The 25521-nt window shown below is 32.2% G+C and overlaps 1 protein-coding gene and 1 long non-coding RNA gene across 2 annotated transcripts in view; one reads left to right on the forward strand and one right to left on the reverse strand.

Moving 5' to 3' along the window:
* Window positions 1-6522, reverse strand: part of LOC147911071 (uncharacterized) — an 82272-nt gene extending 75750 nt beyond the window's left edge. The window contains exon 1 of the long non-coding RNA XR_015548292.1: window positions 5922-6522. This is a non-coding gene — a long non-coding RNA (uncharacterized LOC147911071). The remainder of the gene's footprint in view (window positions 1-5921) is intronic.
* The window catches only part of kl-3 (dynein heavy chain 8, axonemal kl-3), a 286847-nt gene that overhangs the window by 109930 nt on the left and 151396 nt on the right, over window positions 1-25521 (forward strand).

The following is a 25521-nucleotide window of genomic DNA, read 5'->3' on the forward strand; positions in this document are numbered from 1 at the left end:
CAACCGGAATCGAGATGTCACACTTCTGTGATTTCAAACTTTTTCTGCTCCTTTTACGGGATTCAGCCTCTTTTCTAGAAAGGCATCTTCCGGTACGTCCGGTTTATACACCGAAGCTTTCTCAGACTTGTAAACGCATTCGCGAATATAGCATCATTCATGAAATGTACGTACTGCGTTTGTACTGTGGTAAAATATGTAAAGCAGATTCACCTGCCGAGCATGGACAATATACGATAGGACAATAACATATCCGTCATATGAATATACGGTTGCTTTATTTGTGTTCAGATTTATTTATTCTGCGCCCACACGATTTTTAAACTATATCATATAAGGTGAATTTCATATCTCGCTTCCATTTTGTTCGCTTAATGAAATATTGTGGTATTTGCGAGTAAATTAAATCATTCGTCAATGCATCAAAGGTAATTTATCTATTTATATCATTTATATCATTTATATCATATTTATGTATTATATTTTCCGTATATCATTGTGATGCGGTTTAAAATTATTTTTATTCATACCACATATTGTAATATATAAACAGAAAGTTATATATCACAGCATGCTAAATAATTTAAAATACAATAATCAAATAATATCATAGATAAAACAGAATAATGTAAATAAAAAATAGAATAATATAAATAAAAAATATATGCAAGGATAATTAAATGATAATTTAATTTAAGCCATCAGTTTAAATCAGGATTTTTCAACCGGTGTGTCGCAAATGGTCTCCAAGTGTGTCGCAAAAAAGAAAAGATAAAAGAAAAATTAAAAGTAAATAAGCAAGCGAATAAAGCGAGTAAGATAAAAAAATATTTTAAAAATTGTGAAAATTACCTCCATTATATTGTGCTTACTCTCATTTTAATCAAAACAATGTGGTTATCAATTTTAAAATAATAAAATAGGAACTAAAACTAAGACTTTAGAATTTTACTGTTTATTTTTGAATGTTAACAGTATCTGGTAAGAGACTTATGCTCAATATATATATCTAACGATATACAATCTTGATAAATTTGGTTCATTATTTAATATGCTGTGAATTGAAAAATATTAAATGCTGATCTAAATAAACATCATATACATATCGTATATTTACACACGTTTATATACAATATAAAAATCTTTGTAAAACGTAGCGATTGAATGAAAGATACATAATGGTATAACATAATTTTTATCATTACGTCGATTGAATTTTCGCATATATATGTATCGTATTGTATATGATTCGTCAGCAAAGTTTTTATCTTCGTTTCTCTATTGCACCGTAAATTTACCGATGCAAGAAAGGATGAGCACTTGGCGCACTAGAAAGAAGTTTCGTGTTCGAGAAAACTTTAAAAGTACAAAATCAGGAGTGATCGTTAAATGAGGAAATGTACTGCTTCAATAATTTTAAATCTCGCCCGAATGTCTGCAGAAAATGCGACGATCGAAGCGTGACGTTTTTCATCCCCGCATACGCCGGAGCGCACGGTTAACTCACTGACTTCAGAAAACCAGGTCATCAGTTCCACAGAATCGGGTTTAATATGTGAATAATGTTCAAAAATATATCTACGATATCGGATTTTACGAATCGAACTCCATTTGTGTTGGATCAGAATTAATCAAAAGCAGAGGTGCCATGAAAAAAAAAATTACAATTGACAAACGCAATCGATTTTGCATTTTAAATTCGATATCGTTCAGATATTTTTTAAAGAATATTGTTGATCGCGAGATGAGTTTTCTGAAGACATTAATTCTTCGAAGTTGACGCTAAAACATATACTTATTGATGCTGGGTCTGTAAGATCCATTTAACTTATTATTAAAAGGCACTAAGTAAAATTTGAAAAAAATCAAAATAACATAATTCGTATAAAAAAGAATGAATACTAAGTATGATATTTTAAATATAAGTATATTTTAAGAATAATTCAAATTTGCACATGTAACGCAAAGAAAATTGAATTGTTTGATATTTTAGACAAAGAGGTTTATAATGAGTGACTTTAATAGAGTCACCGTTAATTAAAAGACTTAATTAATAAAGGAATGAAAATGACATGATTCGCATAAAAAATGAGTACGTTGAATTCAAAGTATATTTTAAAAATAATCCAAATTTATACTATCCAAATTTAAGATATAACAAAAAGAAAATTAAATTGTTTGACATTTTTGGTAAAGAGATTTATAATTGAATGGATTCGCAATAGAGCTTGCAGTAGAGGCAGCAAAAATGATATAAGAGCAATATTTTTCTCGTTTATTAAAATAATAACTTAAATATCTTCATCGAAAAAGAAAAATGACTCACATACTCGTTCCTATTCTTATATATAATAAGATGTAGCTGGAGTGACTCTTTCAGTGCCTTCTGTACTCTAAATTTGTGTATCTCCACGGTACTGTTTCGCCCCTTTATCGTTTCTCGTCATCACGGTTCATCACCCCCAGAACGGCGAATTTTATTCGGGCTTTGCTTCCAAAACACCCCAACGGCAACGGTACCTGGTTCATCATTCGCCGCGCGCCTTGCTTCAGTAGGTATAGTATTCGAATTCGCGATAAAGAGGCATCTTGGCGTATGAAGGGGAAGAATGCCAGCATTTCGCACTTTTGAGACTACTTTTCTCATGATCGACACACCAATACCTACTCGCGCCGTTTATAATACCGCCACGACTCTTATCATTCAGTTTTACGTCCCGATTCGCGCTTCTGTCTTATGAAGCGATTTTTGATTCGTAATTTCTAACAGAAGTCACATCTAAAAACGATCGATAAGAAAATGGCTTATGTGTTCGACATCGTGAGAGACAAGTCTCGGAAACTGTTAGATATTAAAATAAAATCATTTAGACCTTACCATTTTAATGAAAAAATTTACAAGAAATGGAAATTTCCGAACGACAGACAAAAATTTCTCTCTTTCTCTCTCTCTATTGATGAGATACTTTAAAAAACAGTCATATTCAAGAACTCTTTTTTTTTACCTTTCCTTTTTTATATGCTGTTTCATACATTTCTCTTCTTTCGATTACGGCATACGAGAATACCTAACTTTCAATTTCAATTTCCATCAACGTGAAATGAAGAAATCAATAAGCGGGATTTATATAAAATATCTACCCAATGATTACCACGCTTTTCGAAAAATATCAATACGTTCATGTGATCGTGCTATTTCCTATTCAATATGTCTGTATTCAGTTTCTTTTCATAGCTTTGAAATATCACCAATAAAAGTTTTATTAAAAAGTGTCGGTTATGTTTTATTTATTTTACAGCGGGTTTTATGGGATTTAATATAGAAAAATTATAAGATATATGTGTAACTTTGTGAGAGAATTAAAAACAAAAGATCAATAAAGAGACAGAATTATACGTTCAAAAAAGAAAAAAATTTTAGAATGTGATCGCGAATAGAATTTCGTTCCCTCGTAGATAAATACGGGCATTATAAATAGGCATGGGAAATGGATGTGAGTTGTCGATATCGTTCGAATTTATCGCTTTTCCGAACTCCGTGCATTGTAATTTTGCTTTTAATCGTGACGGATTTCATCAACGATAATTTAATTAGTCAGAGATGTATGCTTCGGTGATTAAGATAAAATCAAGTTACTTTTGATCTGTCAAATATCAACGATATCCAAGATACACGCTGTAACCTCTCGCTTTTGTGAATACGACAGCGAGATGACATTCATCCCCTGTCGTTGATATCAATGTTGGTACATAGAAAATCCATTATACTAAATCGACACAGATGTAACTTGCTAATATCGATGGCAGATGTACTGGCAATATTGGATTGCAGCACACTCGTTATAATGGGATTTACATTACGTGGGTGCGGTTATGATTGAATATGATGTACATCCGACGAACGGATCAACAAGTCACTGATGGCACCGAATATTAATCGAGGAGATAGAATTTATAACGTCCGCGCCAATAGCGCGTTATGCATTTAAATTAATCCCTTATTAATCTCGAAAATATCGCGTTATTGTGCAACCTAATCGCACGCCACAGCTCGATTCGTCACGACACGAAAATAGAGCACCAATAAATTCATTAATCATAAATTAACGTAAGGAGGATTAATTATATTGTAAATAAATCATTTATATATGAGTGAAAATAAAAGAATTGTAAAAAATAAAAAAATTGATAGAAATCAATTCTGGATGTACAAATTTTGTCTCCAAAGTAGTGAGATAATCAGAACATTTCGGATGTTGAAATAGACTATTGGACAGCGTTCAACAATAATTAATTAAATTTAAGCTAATTTATATAGAAGAACTGTAAGAAATAGAAGAATTGGTACAAATCAATTTTGCACGTATAAATTTCGTTTCAAGAGTAGTGAGATAATCGAAACACTTCGAATATTGAAATACGCTATTGGACAATTCAATAACAATTAATTAAATCTGAGATAATTTATATATGAATGTTTTCTGTTTTACGATATAATATTTAATTGATTTCATATCATTTTAGATTGTTTGAAATATATAATATAATAAAATAAAATTATCAATAAATATGAATGAATAGGCTATACAAATTTAAAATAAAATTAGTATATAAAATAAATATAATTAATAATGATTATTCATTATTTTTTAAATTTATGCGTATGAAGTATGCACTTGTCATTATTAATAAGATATGAAGGAAATAAAATTAAAAAAAATATATAGAAGTTGCAAAAATGTCATTATCTTGTTCATTACATTTTTATTTCTTTTTTTGTGTATTTTTCACTATCCAAACAATAAATTTGAAAGTTGAATTAATTATAATATATTTAATAAAACTGACTAATTGGCAATTAGATATTATACAGCTTCATAATGTTTTCAATTGCTTTCTGAAAAAATTTTATTTGCGGAGAATATTTGGCAAAACACACACACACACAGAATAATACATATTTCTATCAGATTTTTAAATAATTTATTATTTTTACAAAAATCCAATATCACCCATTACCACTTTTTACTTTATTAATTTTAATCTATCACCCATTATCACTTTTTACTTTATTACTTTTAATCTAATTATCAGTAAATATTCTCCAATATTATTATAATACATCCTGATGTATTTTCATTTATGCTCTCTGAAAATCTTATCTGTGGAGAGTGCTTAGCAAAAAGCAATTAATTTTTCTATCAGAGATTTGTAAATTATTTATTATTTACGGAAATCTGTAATACCTACTATCAATTTTTTACTTTGACACTTTTTAATTTATCAGTGAAATACTTTCTACTATTCTTTTTATATGTACAAGATTATTTGAATTGAATTTTAGATGACTGAGGTATTTCACAATTAATACTTTTCAACAGAACATCAAAATATGCTCGATATAATAAGTTACTCTGTGTTCGTGCAGTTTTACAATAAATCGATCAATACTTAAATGTATTTCACATTTTCAGTATTATATATTGAATCTAATCTTAGGAATAGATAGCCATCCATTTAAAGTAATGGATTTTTGAAATGTTGTATTTATATGTAATATTATATTCTTTGATGCATATATATATATATATATATATATATTTATACATACATTTTATAAACAATTTATCTTCACAGATCTATTACTTTAGTTTAAAATAGAAGATAATTTATCACTCACCTATACGGTGCGCAACAGCGAAATATAGTGCAAACTATACATTAAACTACAAAATACAAATATATTCGAATTAGAACAGCGCTTGAAATAATTAAAATACATTTTAAAAGATTTTTTAAAAGATAATTATCACGAGCATAAAGAGTAATGTTTCTGAGAAAATAAAATCTTTTCCTTAAATATATATAAGCTTTCATAAAATGTTATAATGGACAGAAGTAACGAATGGTAAATTACTCACTCCACTGTTGCTCCGCGGTCGTCCGATGCCTCCCCGGGCCTCCACCTCCTCTCTTGTTCCTTTGTGCCATTTCTTCTTCGTGGCACTCACACGATATTCACTCGTGGAAACACGATCCATTGCGATCGTGCGCGCACTAATTATGTTAGAACACAATGATCACGCGGCACCTTGCACGGCACTTCCGATGTTAATCGCAGACGTCACGCACTTTATTGTATTACTTTATTAACGACGGAAATTATTTGCACGACGTTACGATTCATGTTCGATACGTTTCGCAATACGTTGTATGTTAGTAATGGAAAAATTTATTTAAAAAACCGTTAGTTTTTCATTTTGTTGTCATGCAATATAGTAGGTTAATAAAATTGAATCAATGATTAATTAAAATGCGATAAACTGTTAAAAAAATACGAAATTAATTGACTTGCTCGGTAAAAAGATTTCAATAGCGACACGATATCCAAATGAGAAATTGAAAAATATTAGGACTGTTCACATTGTTTAAAATTCCCAAAAATATTTGTACTTACAATGAGATCAATATTTATTCGGGCGTTGAAGAAAAAGAAAGCGAAGCACTGAATGCAAAAAGTACAAACAACGCGAACAAACCTAGTAAAGAGATAAAATGGGTGCGTTTAGCAGAAAAAGCAGCTTTGCAACTATTGTAAAATTCTTTAATACGATTGGATCTTGCTTTTAGTTCCGCACCGGATCTAAATGTATAAATCAATCGTATTAAAGAATCTTACCATAGTTGCAAAGCTGCTTTTGCTGTTGAACGTCAAATTATATTACTCGCTAAATCTTTGAAATCTATCACGATAATAAGATTTTTCACTTCTATTTGCTTTGATTTTTCTTTTGGAAAGGCACGCGAATTATCTGCTTCGGTAAGTAAGTTTCGATGCGCTCATACGAATCAATAGTTGTAAAAATTAATCAACTTCATAGATCGGTAATCGATAACTGCTAGTAATTGCGTTTCTAGATAGAAATAACGCGACAATATATCACGCGATCATGCCATTACTCGTCCGCTCGGGTTTCCCTATGCGAATGATAGCGTGGTGAGTTTGCGTAAACACAACGCGCCGTGCGACACAACAACAAATACCAAGGCCGCGCAGCGCGTCGGTTTACCGAACCGATTCGAAATATTTAACGTACTATGAAATGAATTGTAAGCCGAATATCGTACTCCTTGTATTTCTAATCCGTTATTGATAAATAATTATGGTTTTTCCGTTTTCTGTTTATTTAAACGACTGAATTCAGAGATTTGCGTATTATTTCGCGCATTTAACTGGGAAATAGGAAGTGAACTGTATTTATGGGTCAATTCTAAGCAGAATCGTAAGACTCGTAATTTGTTCTTGTGAGATTTGTAAAAACTTCGGATTGGAATTGTAATTCTATGCATATATCGTAAGACGTACATTCATTTGTAATATCTACGATTTCTCGTATTTGTAAATTACGGTTAGCAAGAAGCTGTAAAGATATAAAGTTGTATAAAGTTTTAAGTTTTCCAATCATAAGTTCTTACGAGATCAAGTTACAAGCCTGATTCTACTTAGAATTGACTTATTAATTCTTTGTCTTATAATATCGAATGAGACTCGTGGTACGGATTACAGGAATAGTTGCCATCTTCGGATTAGTGTTTCTCTAGAAATCAATAATTCTCTTGCCAGATATTATAGGAATTTGCCGGAATTATTACTTTGCCTTCTTTCTAAAAAAAAGTCCATCAGATTTGACCCGTCGGAAGTTTTATTTTATAGTATAATTTTTTCAATGTTGAGAGAACTACTGTATATAGTTATTGTTACTAATAATATAATAATTATTATAATAACCAGAGGAGGTGAAACTATAAAAAACCGTGCACTCTAGTTTCACACACGATTTCTGATAAGTTAAAAAAATCTCTTATTTTTTTATTGTCTGTGCTTTTTATTGTATTTAAGGCTTTCAAATTGTAATTACCTTAGCGTATGGACGACATTATCCTCATAAACTATAGTGCGCGATCACAATTGAATCATATAAGACAAGAGGTTAAATCAGTTCGACAACTAATTAGATTAAATATTGTTAAAGTATTGTTAAAGAATAACATCGTTTATAAGTATCGTAAAATTTCGATCTGACGTGCAACCACATAGCGCGATCCAATTAATAAAGTCGAATTACTGTCTAATTAAGAACATAATGGAATTTCGAAAATGTACCATCGAAATATAGTATTGCGTTCACAATATGTTCTGAATAAATCCTGCAAAATGCATGTATTAATGAATGATTTATCACTGCTTTCCATTATTTAAATCACTCAATTTTGTAATTCGTATATCTTCTTGCGCTTTCAATCCGAGAATGATTGGCATATTACATTTGAATTAATGAAGAATTTAAAATCCGAAACAAGACATATACGTATGTTAACATTTAAAAAATTTTTATTTTTTAAATTATTTCAGTTCTTGTTCGAAATGTATAAATCGAGAAATACAGTTTCGATAATCATCTGACCATCAATTGATGCATATTAATATACTTACGGATCACAAAAATTAATTAAGTATGATCGATAATTATCAACTACACAAAGTGCACATTTAGAATCTTACGGTGTCTGTCACGATCGCCTCTCGAGAGATAATATGGCTGTCATTTTATTGGCCTGAGTAAACGATAACACAGCGGTTTGAGATCATAAATATTTTACTATATTGTGTACAAAGGAACAGCAGTGTATAATATCGTGCATCATCAATTTGTTGCTGCAACGAGAAATATTTAATTTTCCGAAGTTGGCGATGAAATCTGACATAATTACTGTGTTTGTAAAATCTATTTAATTTATTAAATTAATGCTTTATAATTAATTAATTTATTTATTAATTAAAAGATAATAATTAAATTTGAAAAATCAAAATGACATAATTCGTACGTGAAAAGAATGAATATTTTGTAAGTATATTTTAATAAGAATAATTCTTACACATATATGCAGATGTAACATAAAAAAATTGAATTGTTCGACATTTTTGACAAAGATATTTATAATCGATTGAATTCAATAGGTCTATCATCAATTCCGAAGGGTTAAGATATTAAAAATACGCTGAATATTCAATAATTTCTTGAATCTCAGATTTATTCGATAAATATTATTGTTCTTCGTTTTATGCCTGATTTTATGAATTGATTGATATTACCATAATGGAATAATGAATAATTTTGCTCTTTTGAAAATTATGTTGTTATTCGAAGTCTAATTTAATAATATAAAACGAGAAAAATACGATTTTCTCGTTAATACGACTATAAATACGAGTCTTTAAATAAATTTCTTATTATTCGCGCTTGTCTTGTGTTCCAGCATTCATTACAATACTAAAATTAATTCGATTAATTTTTCTAAATTTAATTCTTTTATTAATGTTTGTATATTTTAAAGCTCCTGCGTTCAATTATTATCAAAGATTGTGATATTAAAAGCAAAAAAAATTAGTAAAGATTCTTGTAAATTGCATTCGAATAAAAATGTTTTATAATAAAACAACAATTTTACAATTAATAGAATATGAACTTATAAAATATACTGAAAACTAATCTTTTATTTCGGAGAGAAATTAAATACTTATTTCTATATATTATTGATCTATATATTATCTTACAAGTTTATTGTTCTATCGATATAAGTGTTACTTTATTGAAACATATTTTTTTATTAATTTATTTTGTAAGAATTTTTTATGTATTATATTTTTTCGCTTCTAATTTTACAATCTGAAATAGTAGCAGTGAGTGAGCAAAAGTCTTAATTTTTACATATATACCTGCATTTTCATATTAAATTAGTATTTCTATTCGTGAGAATGATTTTGTTCTTTCAAAAGACGTGACTGAAGATTTGAAATAGTCGTAGTACGTTAACCGCTCGTTAAACCGTATATATATTTTACTCGCAAGCTCTCGAAACGTTACGGTGCCTCCGTCGTCGTAAAGCGACCCGTCTAGAATCTAACGGAGAATAACTCGTGTCGTTAATTATCGGTAGAAAAGGCTGACAGGTTGGAGAACGCGGACAAAGAAGACGCCGCCGACAGAAAAAAGAAAGCGAAGGGTGAACTTTGCGCTAGATCCATCTCAATGTCGAAACGTTATATACATATAATTTATATAAGTGAATATATGCGCTCACCACATAGAAAGTCTTTTTCTTACGGGAGACAGCTGTCCGAAGATTTGCATAAGCGGCTTTTCATGATAGCCTTACTTTCCATCACCGTGGCTCTTTCGTAATTTTGATTAACATCGCAAATTGCGATACGAAAAACCAGTCAAATCTATCGTAACTCCGGAATTGAGTTAAACAAATTTTCGTTTTCTTTATTCTAAAGAAATTTCCTACTTAGAACATAGTTTATAAAATGCTTAATGAGGTTATTTTCTATTTCAACTGTAGTAACACAGCTGGTGAAACAAAACAAAATTTCTTCCATCAAAATAAAACTATATTTTATTATGAAGTATAATTATGATTATGATATATAATAAGTAATATTTTATACATCTATTTTATGTAATGAATATTTTAAAGAGTTATCATAAAATATTAAATAATTAATATAACAATTGATAGAAATAATTATATAGATTTGAGAAAAATGATGAATCTTATTATAAGATTTTGTCGGTGTGTAAGATGATTGTACGAGTATGAGTCACATTTGATACAATATTATTAATTAATTTAAGATCATGTCTCATTTCTGTCAATTGAATAAAATATATCAGTGCTTTCATCGCACTGGCGATTTTTTTGTGAAAATAATTAAGATGAAAATCGAATGCAGTGTCAGCTGCACATGTATATATGTGGGCCCTATATGTATGTACGGGCTGTAATCTCGAATCTGGCTGAATATATTTCAACCAATGGAATTTCAAATTCCTGCCATTCTTGTCGCTTTGGTTGACATTAAACCGGCGCGTGTCAAATTAATTTGTGATTTGAGATTTAATTCTCGGAGATCGCGACTAAGAGAGGACGCCAGGTTCACTTGAATGTTGGTTTTAATCTTGAATTAATTTCAAGCTTGCATGCCAAAGTGACGCGCTTAGATACGCGTCTGTCATATAAAGTGAATCTTTCGTGGTAAATGAACGTATAAACGATTTAAATTTATTGACATCATTGATTGTGTCTGATCTTTGCAATCTGAATTCAAGGCACACTCAGATATTTTACAAAAATCTGATGCGAAAAATTAACTTCAACATCTAAAAAGATCGATGGTTTATACAGATTTAGCAATTGTCTCTTGCAATTATAAATGCTTTTTTATTAATATCAGTTGTCATTGTTTTAATTGATTTATTTTGCATTTAACCCACGTAACATCTTAAAACGAAAGAGTCTGATAGAAATCGAAGGTATGGACGAATTACCTGAAGGATAGAAGTATACGGGAAAGAAGAAGAGAAAGACGTGCTCTTGAGAGTTTTCGGGACGAGCGCGAACGAGCGTTTAGGAGGATGGTCCATTATCAGGACCAATATCCAGGATGCTCGACAACCCTCTTAACGATCTCACCTAACTACTATACCCTTTATCTACCTCATTCTCCTCTTTCCTACTTTCCCTTATCACCTCTCCCGCTTGCACTCGTTTTAGGAATCCTTTTGCCTCCTCCAACGACAATTACGTTCCTCGGGAGTTTCCTTGCGATTCGCAATCGCGAATTGACAAAGAAGACGTTGAGAATGACGGCGACGACATCTTCGAGACGTTCAGGTCGTATCGTCATTTCGTCTAATTTGTCTCTTAAACAACCGCGATTTGGATTTATCGAGTTTCTGGAGCCTGACCCCGTCGTCGTAGTTTCCGAATAAACTAGCGTTAATTATAAGCGGCGTGACCCGTTTTAACTCTCGACAGTCCCGTCCCTCTAACTTCTAACTAACCCTTGCATTGTCTGTCCATGCCATTCCGTTTTCTAGTAGCTACTCCGCCACCTTGCTCTTTTGTCACGTCACCTTTTTTTCCTTCTTCCGCCGTCCAACTTGCTGTACTCGTAATAATATCTTTTTCGGTGTTTGCTCGTTACGTCCGTTCTTTATTTTCTTAGAGCGAGTATGAAAGAACGGCGAGAACGTGACCCCGGTATACGCAAATGGCACCGTCCACGATATAGTCCAGTTATGTTGACTCTACTCTGTGAAGATTGTCATACGCTGAATTTAAAAGAGAGTTTGAATTAGATTTAAATATAACAATGCATTAAGGCGTTAAAGTAGTTTAATTCGTAAGCGAATCTGTATCTCTTGCATCTGATGAAAATTCATGATGTTAAAAAACTTGGATTTACACAATTTAACTAAAATGTAGCACACATACTCTACACTAAATATATCAGTTACAAGACAGTTAGTCAGGACATAATCCAATTATATTGAATGAAATGATAAAAAATTTAAATGTTTGCATTTAATGATATGTACGACTCTAAGTAAATTTGTTGCTTATAAAAATGTAATAAATTTCATTTAGAGTACATTAAACTAACTGGTATATTTGCCTTACATTATTATTATGATGCGATTAACATTAAATATAGTTTGGTTTTCCACTTTCTAATGAACTTGTGGTTTAGACTTAATCTCATTTAACTTGATAATATATATTCAGGCAATACGATTACGTTCAAAATACGTATAATAAGTTAGAAATTGTGTAATAAATTGAAAAATAAACATTTAAAATTTTATTTTATAATTTCGTAAAAGTATTTAATAAATGTCATAAAAACATAAGTTCATAAGACATTTGTAACGTCAATTAAACGGTTTCTTTTACTTGTTTAAATTATTAATTTTATAAAAACATTTCAATGGTTTAATAAATTTAACGTTAATAACAACTATTTAATACGTTTTTATATACGTCACAAAAACGTTTCGACTCAACATTTTTTAAACGTAAATTGTCTGTTTGGGTAATGTAGGTATGTTTTTCTTGATGTGATTAATGACTAAACTGATGGTTTCGTAGTCGTATAAATTTGTTTTCATTATAAAGTCATCAGTTTAATAATTAACTGTTGTTTAAAAAATATAATTTTTATCAATAGTAAGTCTAATCACAAGTTAACCGAAAAATAAAAAATTGGGCCTTTGTGTGTTACAAAGAATAAAAATAGCTATCTATTTTATGATATCGACTTTGTACTTATTACCAACGCAGCACTTATAGAAACATAATATCTATAATTCCTCCTTGTATATAGAATTAGTTTATTCGCTAAAGCGATCCAATTTAGCAAAATGGATAAGGTCGAATCTTTTAACATTTTGAGAAGAGCGTAAAAAGTAAAGTCCAACCTTCCACCTGATAATCGATTTCGTATGTCGTCAGATCCCCTTGGCAGGTATTTGTTATGCCGAACGATCCGAAGGGTCCCGTGGGTTTCTTAATAACAGGCGGTAGGCTCTCTTCATTGAATTCGCCTTGATACCTTTATCCTGCAGAATTCATGTCGGGTGAAGCACATAGAATAAATTTCTTCCCTTTGCCGACCGCATATTCCATCCTGTTTGGATCAGTCTACCGACAAACATGATCATCGAGAAAATGGCGTTGTCCCTCTCTTATGCTATCCATTTTAGAGTGAAAATCGATATGGAGAAAATTATGATAACACCTTCTGTGTTAATGTAAATATGTTATAGTGAATTTAAGAAACGGACAATAAATGTTTGAAGAAAAGTAGACTTGTATTATTTAAATGATTTCGCGAAAAATTCTAATGTCTTATTTCATCATCGAAAAAATAGAGAATTTTGAAATAATAATAATTTTCCATTTGATTGGTGATGCTTCAGTTTGATATTGCAAATCCTTCAGTCTGTATGGCATGCTATTCAGCGTTTAAATCAAATTTTCGATCATAGTTGTGTTTCATATCAGCAAGATATATATACGAAAACAATTTTGCTATTACGGATCATTTTCTTATCGCAGAGTTTTGAAAAAAAAAAACTCATGGGGGAGATGCGTTATCGTGTTACATTGCAACAGATAACCAGCGCAACAATGGGGGACTGTGCAACGGCTTGTAAAACGACTGAAAAAAAGAGTACATTCGTCATCTATGGTTTGCCGAGTCATCGACATTTTTGAACGGGCAGCGATGGGATGAAATCGAAAAGTCAAAGCAAGCGCCGCAAACGCGTATAAAAAAACGGAAAACCGATAGATTTCCGCGATTGCAGTTTTGACGCGCTTATCCAGTTGAATATTATGAAAGTCTGCTACAATGAAAAAGCTTTTCATGAATTTGACATGTGGCATGCAGTTCAACTTCATTTATGCTGTATTCTATATAAATTGTAATGTAGGTACATTTTATTATGTATATTTTGAAATGTTTAAAAAGAATTGAGTTGATAAAGATAAATTGATGAAAAGTCCATATATAAGTTTTTTATTATTTATCACTTTCTCTTTTAAAATTTACTTGTGACAGATATAAAAAATCATAATAAACAGAGTATTATAACAACGCAAATAATAACATATAAATAATGATAAACACACACATATACACACACACACATATATATATATATGTAATATTGTATATTTAAAAAAATTTTTAATGAGATATGTAATATGTTTATATTTGTTGTGAGAATAAAATTTAAAAATGAAAAGCTAAATTTAAAAAAGCGCATATATATATATATATATATATAGACTTTTCGTCGATTTATAATATCTCTATCAATTCAAATTTCTTTTTTAAAATTGAAGATTTTTAGAATATAATAACATTAGCATTAATAATAATTTACACTGTTATTGCATAATCATCGTTTCCTAAATCTTTAACCATATGATGCATTCTGCTAAAATAATGCGCTATTTTTACATACAGATCTTTACATGTATTTACAATTTCAAAATCATGATTTTTCAATTATTATAACTGGACTGTAGTTTTTTTTACTCTATTTAAATCATTCTAGTAATGTTCTTACCATTTCTCGAATAAATCATTACTATTTCCTATTTTCCTATTTGTGAACCTAAACAATGATTTTTCACTTTACACTTAAAGGCGAAAATTGACATTTTTTTCAATATTTTTTTCTCTATTACAATAATTTCAAATTAAATAATATAATAAAATTGGATGTAAAAGCTTAAAAAGGGCTGATGTACTGTTTTTAACAAAGTATTTGAAATCTGAAAATGTGAGTAATATCAAAGAATTTTATCTTTGTACAATGAGTCTACAAAAATTTTAAAAAGGAATCTGATTAACAGTGAATAAAGGAAATAAAGTATTAAAACTTAATCATAACAATATTAATTAATTCAACAAATCATTCTAATTTGTTTTCTACATCACGATGCATTATATTTAGCAGATAAATTAATCAAAATTTTTTATTTATATAATACTCTAATTTTTTAGCAGTAATAGGATATATACTTGTATTAGAACATTTAATTTATAGTATGAAATTGGACGGATGAGAATAAATTTAAATTAATTACTAAGAAAATAAATCTAATTAAGAGAAATTCTCTTTTTGGTAAAAGCTGATTTTAATGCTTAAATATTTCGGTAAAAATTTAATTTATTATATATTTTTAATCATGCAAGATATTTATAAGCACGATATTTTCAAAATGCCTTAACTATTTATTTAAAACAAATTTAAATAATATCAATCTTTACGATTTGTTGTTATTTTTAAAGCTTTATCTTTTAATTTCTTAAAATAACTTAAGTCTACTTTTATATTCAGATTCTCAATTGCGTTACTTATGTGATAATCAGCGCAAATGAATAAAGAGTTCTAAAAAATTTGTTATGCAAAGATTTCGATGAAAGAGTGCCATATACACAGATATGAGATCTGTTTTTTTATTCCCGCACTCTGAGCTGGTGCACACGGTGTAATAAGTTGAAATGAAACAAACGTATATTTATTTCACTTCAACTTATTGTACCGTGTTCACCAGCTCAGAGATTGCGGGAATAAAAAACAGACCTATAATTTTATGTCATGCGTGGTTTTCATTCGCGACACGCGGCGCTTTAAGTGTATGAGTCGACAGATTTAACGCATAGTTCTATACGTCAGTACAGTTGAGAAAATCCTGCTTGTATCTGCTTTGCCGTATTTTTACTCACCCGTCTTTGGTCGAGCGATAAATCGGGAGCGTATGTTTGCTGCGTGAACGAGACCGATCCGCGGGATGCGGGCAGTCTCAAGTATCGGATGGGCACGTGAGCATCTCGCAATGCGAGAGGAATCGTGAAATCGTCAAATCGACGAGCTGATCCGCGACAGCGGACCGTGATGTACGAAGCGGAAAACGACGGGGGCATTATTATTCACGCTTGTTCCTCGAAGCGTTACGTCAATCCCGATTTAGTCGTCCCGTACAAGCCGTACAAGAGCGCACACGGCGCACGCTGTACTCGTGCGGACGTACAACACACGTACGCATATATACGTGCTATCGCGGATACGCGCGTCTCTACACATGAGTATCGTTGTACAAGCACACAGGCACGCGTATACACATTAAAGGGCGGATATATCGGTTTTCCAGTCACGACTAATTTACCGCGCCATCGGGCGATTTATATTTCGGCGGAATCTATTGCATCGACAAAAAACCAATAACCCGGGACATTCAGTTATTCCGACTGATGTATTATTATCGGCGAATAATCGGCGGATAGTCCGGCCACGGTTCACTGCACCCAGCGATATTTGCGATTTCCATCAACGCCAAGATCTCTTTACACCGCACGTCGCGCTTTTATGGCCGTGTCGTCGCCTTTTTTTTTTTCCGCCGTCGTCATTTTCGTACTCCTTTCTACGGTGGTCGTGCAAAATTCCTTCCAGCAACCGACGAGCTTGACAGTAGACAAAGTTAAGCGACATACTTTCCGAGAATTCGCATAACCGGGATTCATGGTAGCATGGTGCACTTTTGTTGTTGTGCTTCCAGACGTACAAGATGTTTCTCTTCACCTCTCCTCTCCCTTTCTTTTCAGCTTAGCTTCTATTCTATAGTTTAACTTTAAAAAGTTGATTTAATGAAATTGAAGCATATGTGTTGTTATCATTTTAATCCGCAGTATAGTTTACTTTTTATAAATAATGAAACATTTTATGAGGACAAATTTTATATAGAGATAAGAAAGAGATAGGAAAATGTAAAATTAACTAAAATATTTTTCCTTGTTTCTATTTAGAAAATTGAATATTTTAACGTTTTATTCAAGTTTGGTACAAAGGAATAGAAAAGAATTTTAAACGAAAAGACGAATAGTAAAAATTAAGTAATTAAGTAATTAAGATATCGTAGTTGATCATCCATTATAAAATTTTAATTTTTACTGCATACTATTGCTGCGTGTAATGCAAAAAGTTACATTTTTTTGTAAGCAGGTTTATTTATTGTTTATTTAACCATAAGTATAAAATATCTCCACTTCGATATCTAATAAAAAATTAATTGAAAAAGTTTTATTGAAAAATAATATTTATTTTTGTAATAATTTTAATATTTTGTTAGTTATTTTGTTAATCCTGCTTTGACAGCCTTTACTAAGAAAATATAATAAATTGAGGCAAATATAACTTTATACTTACAGCCAAGACTATATGAAATATTCATCGAATCAAATATAAATATAGGATATATGCCTTTCTTCAATTTTTAGTGGTACGGACGTGCCATTTGCTACAAAGAGAATTAATATATGCATGTTCTAATACAATCTGATTGCATCTCCATTATTGGTTAGAATTCTCCAGCTAGTTCGAATTTCTGAATAGTATCAACCCACAAACGCCACGGCTGAAGATGTGACACTGCTCGATATCGATGTCTTCGTAGGAAGGCATGCTAGGGGTTAAATTCCGTAGCCGCTGTGGTACGACTTCACGGAGACGGAGAAGACTGGATAATCCGTCTTGAGAACCTTCAAGTTCAATCGGAAGGTACGAAAGATGATGCATTTATTCCGCGCGCGAATGTGGTGGATGTGACTTTTAACCTAGGCGGCGTGATAGAGCTCTCTCTCTCTCTCTCTCTCTTTAATGTCATATAGGATCTCGGAGGAAGCCAACAAAACTGCACAGCTCTTCTCACGTTTTACACAGGAACGCCGCGAAACGAGTTCGACGTACTCGCCACGCTAATGAAATTTGACAGTGCCTGGGATACAGTATCGCTCACACAAAATGGCATAACGGGCATGTAGGGTTAGTAAAGATTAAACCTCTTTGTGTATGTATGTGTTTTTTCTTGTCGAGTTATTGCCTCGCTAGACAGGTAGGTCATCAAGGATTAATATAGATTGCACATAATAAGTTAGATGGAAAATGTAGCGTTTTACATGAATTAAATTAATAATTAATGCAAATAAATAAATGAAGACAAAGGGCTAATGGGAATTGGCGCTGTAATAATTGCGCTATTATTACATAAATTCAATCTTATAAACATATATATATAAAATAAATGTTTCAGCTAATATTTTAACCATCTTCCGTATCGTATTACAATAAAACGATGAAATATATTATATTAGTATAAATTAGTCATGAGGAGATCCACCACTCTCCCATGTAATCTTATACCAATTAAACAGCTGGATGATGCCAGTCGATTGATTGATCTTTAAAGGCCATAAAGTTAGAATTTACAAACGGATAAGATTAAACATAAAAAAGCAACTGACTCACCTTAATGGAGCAAATAGTATATTGTATATTGATCGCATACATGTCAAGAACGTAAAAATTTGATGAGTGATCGTCATTATATAAAACAAGTATTATTAAAAATTACAAACTGTATTAAAACGTCAACTAGAGAGATATGAGACTTATGTGCTCGTTGTCATGTCAGGATTTGAACTGAAAAAAAATACAAGCATGAACTTTAGTGTTCTCTATAATGTCACAAATCATAATATTGTTAAAAATATAAATTAGATATTGTTTAAAGAAAGGTATATATGTCTTGTCTAAAAATTCTGTGTCAGTATGAAGATTTAAACCATTCTTCTGTCGTTTAATGAGTATCATTTTGGATATCAGTCTTTTTTATAGTTGCATTCAGAATCCAAAATTACCACGTTATCTCAATTAAATTCATGATTGTGATGCAATCTATGGTCAGTAATTACCGAATGAGTAGACGTGTTTCTGTAGATGTGATTTCTATGTTTAGTCATTCTAGTTTTTAATTGTCTAGTTCAGTTTGTTCAACAACATAAGTTGCATCACAATCTTTACAAGAAATTTTATATATAATATTCTTTTTTTGTGAGTTTGAAAGAGGATTCTTATGAATTTTAATAAGTGAATTGAATTTGTTGTTAATGCTAAAGAAAGAGAGTCTCGAATTTAAATTCTTAATGATGCTTTTGAATTTGTCAGAAAAATAAGAGTTAATATATGGGAGAGTAAACCAAGTCATTTTTTTCATTATTTTTATCAAGTTATTTGCATTTTTGGGAATTTGTTTACTATATATTCTTTGTTAAATTAATATATTAACAATAGCATCATTCTTTATTATGATAATAGCAAAAACACGTGCGAGGTAGAGCTGAATAAAAATTATATGCGACACACATATAATTTTTTACTGTACTTTTTACATTCGAAAAATGAGTAAAACTATTCCAGAAAATAATTTCCCGGAACTCCTCGATAGTCGCCCTGGAGCAAAATATATACGGTTTGCACATCGATAGTAATGTAGGTCACTGTCGATGATGGGTTTTCACTGTGAACGAGTATTGATGTGTACTTTCTTCGCTAGATTTTTACGGTTGATTGCCGTCGAAAGTGAACTTCGATTGCAATTCTTGTCAGCTGCGCGAACGCCGTAAAATTCCACTTTTTCATGGCGCGGAGGGCCGATACCAATGTATGCGACAACGACCAGGGCTCCTGATTATGAGCAGAAAGATAGACCCTGACGCGAAATATCGGAAACCCGTTATCAATGACGTTGACTTAACCCAATTCTCTGGAGGATGTTAACTGTCTTCCCCTCATGAATTGCGTGCGCGCGCGCACGAGGTCGAATCGGATTTACACGGCGGCGAAGCGGAGGTCAGCTAATGCAACCCCGACCGATCTCTCTCTGTTAGAAGAGATCGTAACATAATTTCCGGGAGTAAGGCTACAGTAATTGTTCCTCGATTATTGCCCATTCGATAGGAAATCCGTGAGGAACAGTGAACTCTCAAGATAAAGGTTGTATCATGCGAGTAGTAGTTTTATAGGCTATCATTTATTGTTATGTTGTTTACAGCATTTTTTATACTATTTGTATTTTTAAAGGTAGTGATTTCTTATTACGATCGATTGCATAGGTTTTGAGATTTAATCCAAATGCAAATTTTATATCATCGATACCAAACTCTCTCTCTCTCTCTCTCTCTCTCTCTCTCTCTCTCTCTCTCTCTCTTTCTCTCTATTAATTTTTAAACTGTTTTCTATTTAATTAATTTTTAAATAGTTCTAGGTTTGAATCCTCTCTCTCTGAGATAATATTTTCGGAAACAAGTTAATTTAATTTGTGAGATTATTATTTCAGTTTGTCGTGTTGCAAGTCAAACTGTAATTGGTGCGCAGTTCGTATAATTCAAAGATGTATTTAAAATTTATATAGAAATATTATTGATGACCAAGATCTTAGCCTTAACTATATTTGACGTTTCTTATATATCTGATGTTTAATATATTTATATAGCGGTATTGTTTAATTTATTATTATTTCCTAAAAACAATGTTCTTAATTTAAATCATGAAACTTTATTTCTATTTTATATTCTTACGTGATTCTGATAACAATTTAATTCGATATTTTGCAATTGTATTCAGTGTATTTCTTCTTAATATTTTAAGTAATTAGATTTCGCGTGAGTAAAGCGAAACTTAGTTTTCGCGATCTCCGTGATTAAAATTTTTATTACGTGAGTGGACTTCGAATAGAAAAATGAAGTTCATCTCGCAGAGCTCACAATGTGATTAGGCAAATCCACAAAAAAAGGGCATTGCAATCTGATAAAATTGCGCACCAAAGCAGATATCTGTCCTTTGTCCCGAATGTAGCGTTATTCCGGAGAAATAGTTCATGTGTTTTTTTTTCCTTACAAAGGCGTTTATCAAGCGGAGCGACGGTAATATAACGAAGAACGGAATTGTGCGTTCGAAGACGCTTTAAGGATCGTGGGAGATTCGGTGAAAAGCTGTAGAGAAAGAATCGATAGAATCGTTCTTACTTTGGCATTTCTCTTCGGATTGGCCGACGTGCAGCGCCGGGATGAAATTATTTCGTTGGTGCTGAGTCGAGAGTTCGGAGCACATCGACCGTGACCACGCATTTCCGACGGATACTTCCAGTCGGCGAGGAAGTCCTCCGAAAATTATCGTTTTCTCCTTGATCCAATATCAAGGCGAGATAACTCTTTTTCCTTGATCGAGAGTTCCGAGGATTTAACAGGGTATTCCAGCGATTCCACCGATGTTGCAATTACGTACCGTTGGACGTAATAGCGTTTAGTTATTTCACTAGTCACCGATGCAAGCGCAATGATTCTCGCAACGATGCTTTTTCCGATTCGGAATGCTTCGGATATAACGCTTCAGGGATCGTTTAAGATAATTTGATTCCGATTCATGTTGCGGCATATTAATATGACATAACGAAATGTGATATTAAAATAATAATTAATTCGCTTCTGATTTTTCGTCCGTGAAATAACGTGCGTTATCAGCCAAACTTATTATGCATTTTCATTCGTTAAACTTTGCATTTCACAATTAATGTTGTCACTGTGTTAATTCTTTGCTTTTTACACGATGAACATTTAATATGCATACCCTGTATACGGTAAAAAATTTCCTTTGACGAAATTTCTTTAATACTGAACAAATTATCTGCATATTCTACATATGCAAGTAGTATTAGATTGTCAAAAAAAGTTCAGAATCACCCTTCCCACCCAGTTTTTGCATACAAAAACGGTTTTTACATACAAATTTATTCGGAAACAACGACAATTATTCCTTAAAAAGAGTATCATGTTCGGTAACTATTCGCCATCAATCTGCCAGTTACCAGATTTGGTCTCAGTACCATTCAACATCGAGATCCTACTACTCTCGATACACAGTCCTGATTTTACACTGTTTGACTACGGCCTGTTTCGCTCAATAAAACATTTCTTGCGAGGACGACGCGACAGTTCGAAACTGTTGAGCAAGTCAAGATAGCTTCTGAATTCTGCGCGTCTAAAGAATCCAAGATCAAATCCGGCAGCTAATAAATTTGGTAGCAAATAGTTATTGAATTGATCATCTGTATTTCGAAGAATAATTGACGTTATTTCTGAATAAATTTATATGTAAAAATTGGATGATTCAGAATTTTTTTGACAATCTAGTACAAATCAAAATGAACATGAAACTTGAAGCATTTTATATTAATTATTATGGAAAATTAAATCTCGAAAAGATCTGAAAAAAGAGTGTTTACATATAACATAATTTGTAATGCGGTGAACAAAGATATCAAAATTCAATAAAATAGTTTTAAGCTAGATATAATACATCAAAGATATAAAACATTTTTTTTCACAGAGCATCTTTAATACATTAATTAAAAAAGCTTACCATTATTGAGCCGACATCTTTTGTTCATCACATTTCAAGATACATTATATGTGAAAATTTTTGATCCATTATTGAGTTATATTAATTATAAACAATTTTTATTAATTTAAAAATTTGGATTTGTGCATAAAATTTGATTAAGAAAGAAAATATAATTTTGTTTAAGCAATTTGTTCTTTAATAAATTTTCAATATGTTTTAAGCAATGTTATGATGAAGAAGCAATTCAATATGATAACTATTATCTATATATGTATAAAGAAATCATATAAAATTTTCTTAGAATACCATAGAATATATATATATATGTGTGTGTGTGTGTGTGTGTGTGTGTGTGTGTGCTATATCGGTTTCACATCGCAGATAGGCGCGAGCAGTCATTGAATCTGATGTTCCTTTTCAATAGAACTCGCATTCGTATCATATTGGCGTGCAATTCCATTGAATTTGATGTTTCTAATTCGTACTCCTCACGTGGCACTTCAGAAAATAGGCAGTAGAAGTTAAGATCATTACCTGTCTGGTTAATCTTGTTTTGCAAGTGGAAGTCGGAGAGTTGTAAATTCTCTTCTTGAAATGGCGAATAATTTAACTATAGTTTCGATGTAGTAAACGTTGATATTTTAAGTTCGTCAAAAATAGCTTTATATAGAAAATATCAATCCTTCAGAAAATTAATATTAAAATTAATATTTTATTTTAAATTAGTACATATATAGTATACACATACACACACGCGTGGTAAATAAAAATATGTGTACATGTAATATTTATGTATAATGTAATTATAATAAATTATTAAAATTATTTTATAAATCAGTTATGAATATTTGAGGATGATATTTATTATAATAAGAAAATGTTATTTGTTATTGATTGTTTTAAAATATTAATATTTTATTTTGAATTTCTTATCATCAAAAATTAATTATTATAATTACAAAAAATATAAAAAAATGTTACAAAACGAATTTAGATGCATTTTAAATTACGTTAAAATGTATTCTGTTTTCTTACGTTTTCATTGTTCAAACTGCTAAATTAATATTTCATTTGAAATATTTATATAAATTGTGAACGGTAATGTGCTTCTTCTTTTTATTTAAGTAAAATTTTGATGTAAAAATATTATAAAATTTTTACTAAATTTATCAAAACATCATAGAAATAAAAAATGCTTTTCTTAAATAAAGTTACTTTGGCCATGTTTTGAAGTACATTATACATATTTAAGTCATGTCGTCGTTGTGAATTGGCGCGTTGTGATTTTTCTTCCGACATTATATAGGAATCCAGAATTGAAGAATCGTCGAAAGTTAAATGATCATTTAGCGAATTGACGCGGAAAGTGCTGTCTATGCATTTTCCTATATACTGCTTATCGGCGATCCTATTGCGTTCACTGAGCGGGACTATCCTCAAGTTAGACACGGCTCCCGAAATGCTTGTCGAAAATCCCTAAGCGCATTATAGCGACCGCGGTAGATAGAGAATACGCGCTTCTGTGTACCGACGTTGATGTAATTTTAATGAAGGAACGGGGTTGTCGCCAAACGCGGTAATTGCAAGTCAGTCCGCGTTGGTTGGCGACACGCACAGTAACGATGAAATTTACGTGCGGCTGATGCTTCGACGTGGCCAAAAGACATCTGTGAGGATGAGGGGCTTCGATGGCTGGAACAAAACACGACTGACGGAGGAGAGTAAACGAGAGAATGGCGGTAGCTAGGAAATAGTCTCATACAACGTACCCTCCTATTTGGGAGAGCTAAAATAAGCAGTGAACCCGAGGGCGAAAGGAGGAAAAAAAACGAGATCAGAATGCAATATGTGAACAGGAAGAAATAGGAAGTGTTGCCGAACAAGAGGTGAAGAGAACGGTAGGTGAAGCAGAAAGGATATGATGGAGGAGAGAAAGAGAAAGAGAGTAACGAGAGTTTGCTACGCCAAGGGTCGAAGGGAGAGAAAGAGAGAGAGAGAGAGAGAGAGAGAGAGAGAGAGCGGATGGAAGAAGTAGAGTTTCGGAGTTTGAAGGACCTCAGTAGCTCGCTCTTGAAGCGGCATGGCATCCGCAGTAGCGCAGGTGTCTGCATAAGTGCGTATCTACGAACCCGTCGATGCGCACTTGTGTGCGCGAGCTTTTGCAAGCACGGCGCTGAGTCGGGAACACGGGAGGAATCCGGCATGCCGTACACACCCGGTACATCGACCCGGAATGCGAATTTAATCTGCGCGCATCAAACTTCCATTCGCTTTGGGGTGGACCGGCGCGGCGCCCAGCGTCGCCGCCGCGCCCGGCGTCGCCGTCGTCGCGACAACATTGCCCTAACTTCGAAATGAAAGGCGTGAATATTTTCGCGACTAATTTTTCAGCGCGCCCCATACTCTTACCGTTGGAGATTTCGTTATTGATCTCCGAGCGCGGGCATCGCGGGAATCGTCGCTTAATGCGAGCAATATCGCTCTCTCGGCTGCCTCGGCGTGTCGTGCATTTACCTGTCGTTTCGCACTTTGAGATGCAAAACGAGTTTGCCGTCACTACCATGTCGATTAACGTGTGCGATTTCGACGGGGGGGAATAGTCAGGCTTCTGCATTTCTGCATAGTCGCGAAAAATTAAACTACTTTCGCGGATAATTGATAATTTGCCACCCGAAGTGGACCTCGGATATGGATGTACAAAGAGAAACCAGATCATTAGTCGGCATACCAATTACAGGCAAATTATTTAACACTTTCGCACTAACGCTCGCTGTCAAACGAGGACGTGCATTTAAAATTACGTTCTTTAATTATTATTAAGTTTAATTATCTCGTCATTCTGTGCACAATGTACTAACGCAAG

This window comes from Acromyrmex echinatior, chromosome 1 (assembly GCF_024713525.1).
Source record: "Acromyrmex echinatior isolate Ae372 chromosome 1, ASM2471352v2, whole genome shotgun sequence".
NCBI classification, from domain to species: Eukaryota; Metazoa; Arthropoda; class Insecta; order Hymenoptera; family Formicidae; genus Acromyrmex; species Acromyrmex echinatior.